The sequence below is a fragment of the Crotalus tigris genome, unplaced genomic scaffold (genome assembly GCF_016545835.1).
Source record: "Crotalus tigris isolate CLP2741 ecotype Arizona unplaced genomic scaffold, ASM1654583v1 scf7180000024339.11422700, whole genome shotgun sequence".
Lineage (NCBI taxonomy): Eukaryota > Metazoa > Chordata > Lepidosauria > Squamata > Viperidae > Crotalus > Crotalus tigris.
In genome coordinates, this window is record NW_024100509.1 from 2,624,563 (window position 1) to 2,628,029 (window position 3,467).

Below are 3,467 nucleotides of genomic sequence, written 5' to 3' on the forward strand. Positions count from 1 at the left end.
AAACCACATACATTTTCCAAGATGATCTATCCCCAACTTGGCCCTTTAGATCTTCCAATAATGCACCCTTCACTTCTGCAGCTGAATCTATCACCTGGCTATTAATTGTCCTCTTCCCTCCATTTCCCCCAGCTTTTTGGACTTCTTTAAGGAAGTTGATTTTTTACATTATGTGCCCAAAATATAAACATTTGAGGCTGCTAATTTGTACTTCAAGTGAGAACTCTGGATTGATTTGTTGTATGATCCAATTTTTTTTTTTGTAGTGTTCTTAAGAGCCATTTCCAACATCAAATATCAAAAGCTTCAATACTATTTCTATCCTGCTTCTCTGAAGTCCATAGAAATTTATAGGAAAACCACTGCCTGTACAATTCTGATTTTTGTAGATATAGTCGTATCATGGCATCAGAATACCTTTTTCAAGGCCTTCATTACTATCCTACTAAGTATCAGTCTATTGGTTCCTTTAATGTTGAAGGTTAATTCTAAAAGATGGAAGCAACCCACAATCTTAAGGCTGGCTGCCATAACTGGGGGGTCCCCAACCTTTTTGGTTCTGTAGACTGATGGCAGCTTTGGCGGCAGGGGGAGGAGTGGTTTCGCACATGCAACTTAAATCCCATGCATGCACAAATTGCACACTGACCCGCTGCTTCAGTGACCCAGTTCCCAACAGGCTGTGGTCAGTAGTGGGCCACGGCTGTAACTATTGTCATTCATTCGTTGTTCTTTATATTTAATGGTAGTCTCTTTTTTATTATTATGGTCCTTGATTTTCCTTACTAAAGTTTGTATTTACATTTTTCCATTATCAGAATAGTGCCATCAACACAGCACAAGTTATTGATTTTCATTGGAGGAAAAAACATGAATTATTTTTTTAAATCCAAGTTCATCTGCTACAAATCTAGCCACTATCAATATATATTCAGCATAAAGACTGATTAAATAAGAAGACAGTATACAGCTTTGTTTCACTTTTTTGCTATGTCTAGACCAGCGGTTCTCAACCTATGGGTCGCGACCCCATTTGGGGTCGATCGACCATTTTTCGGGAGTCGCCAAAGGCGGCGATCCGCCATTTTCTCCCCTCAGGGGGCACCACCGTGCATGCGCGCCGCGCATGGGGGCACCGCGCATGCGCACCACGCATGGGGCAGTGCCCCCATGCGCGTGGCGCCGTGCATGCGCATAACGTTTGTGTGACGGGGGTCGCCGTCACACAAACGTTGAGAACCACTGGTCTAGACAATGGCTTCCAGGTTTTGCATGAGGATAGTGAGATGTTCTGGGATTCCCTTTTTCCTAAGCTTGACATGGTTGACACATTGAAAGGCCTTTATACTTGGTGAAATACATACTGGATTCTTTTTGGTATTCCTTGGTTTTCTCAGTTATAACTGTGGGTCAGCATTCTCTGCCTTTTCTAAAATCAGCTTAAACATCTGGCATTTCCCTTTCCACGTAGGGCTCTAATCTGCATTCCATGTTTCTAAGTATTAATTTGCTAACATGTTAAATTAAAGCTACTTTATCATAGTCTGCACATTTTGTTAATTCTTCTTCCTTTGGCATTGATACATAGACTGACCTTTTCCAATGTTGACCATTATATCATTCCTGAGATTTGCTGGCAGTTTGGTTAGAACTGAAACATTTTCTATTACTTATATTTCTGTAGATATTCCATCAGTTTTTATAATCTTCTAATCTCGTAATAACTAGAGGATTGATCTAACTTCAGCATTTAGGACAATAGGTTAATGTAAAAAACCTTTAAGTTATCCTGGCGGTTGACAGAATTTCAGTGTATTCCTTTCATCTCTATGATCTTGAAATCAATTACTATTTGTCCATTTGTCTCCTTTAGCATAACAAATTGAGGTTGGACCCTTCCCCCTTCTGAATTCAGAGATCTTTTGGAAATCTTTCCTTACTTTTATATTAGTTTCATATCTTTAGAGATGTCATAATGCTGATCCTTGTGTCTTTTAATAGGTCTTTGAAATTCGCTGAAGTTTCTGAGAATTTTTTCTTGAATTTTGCTTCTTGTCTCAGCAGTTTCCACTGTCTATTCTGATTGTTTGTTTTCTTTTGTTTTTTGGTGATTGACAGTCTCTTTTCTTGTTCATCCTTTAATTTCACTTCACAGTTCCTCTATTTCCCTACAGTGAGATTCAGGACCTCAATGCGGTCCATGATTATCTCTCTGAAAATGGTGGATATATGGTGAAGATCATGTTACGAAGACTGTCTTGTTCTTCTTTGCTTTGCCTTGACTTGGAACTTGCACATGAGTAATTTATGATCTGGGGCTTATAAACTTATGGTGTTATTTTTATGATTATTATATTGTGTGATTTGCTACGCACCACCTTTTTGCTTAACAAAAATGTTGAATCAAAATTATTATTATTTATATATAAGTCAATCAATTGTAAGCTTTTGGCATTCTAGTTTTAGTGTCTTTTAAAAATTATAATAATTGAAATGCAAATCAGAAACATGTATTTTTACTTCAACTATAAGTATAAACTTTATTGTAGGCCAATGAATGAAGTTTCTCCATAGAAGAGGTGAATTTTGAAACTTGTCTCCTGAAGAGAAACTTCATTCCACTCATAAATTTATTTATACTTTGAAGCATTTTGCTGAATGCTCAATAGTTTAAAGATTTCCATCAAACATATTCCATCAAACATGGCATCTTACTTCATGGTGTTGTGGGAATAATGATTATAATTTGATCAGCTCAGCATGTCCTTGTGCAGCATTGTTTCCACAATATGCTAATGTCAATTTCTAATTATACTCAGCCAACAGCTGTTAGAAACTCCAAGCCATCTGTAGTATAGGAGCAGCATTACTTTTAAAGTGACTATGGAAGCAGTGCAATTCTTCCTCAATGATAGATCACTGAGGAAGCACAACATAATAGCTACAGTATCAGTAACCAGTAGTGTTATTAGTATCAAAAGTTACCATCACCAGTCAGAAGTCTTAAAGGGAGCCACTATTTGACTTTCCTTCATCTGTTTGGCCCTCCCCAGTAGGATCTGTAACTATATGAACGGGCAAATCCATCCAAGGTACTTTCATTAGTTGAGTTCAAGAACTGATACCAAACAATGTATAGAAGAGTGGAAAAAAGCTACAGTTAATTAAACCAAGCTGTTAGTAAAGCCCAGATTTTGAAAAGAACTTATATTGGTACCTTTTGACTTGATTTGGTATTTGAACAAGATTTCCTTGAAACCTCAACCACCCACTTTGCTTTTCCCAATCTAAACTACAATTTAATGGCAGTTTGGACTCATAGGCTTAAGAGCATTTAAAGAAAATATATTAATCCCAAAGTAAACAAATTTTAAACAGCCTCAAATGTTGAAAATACCTTGGAATAATAATGTTGATAAAAATGAAGACAGATAACGTATCTCATTGCAATGAATGGTTTTATAGGA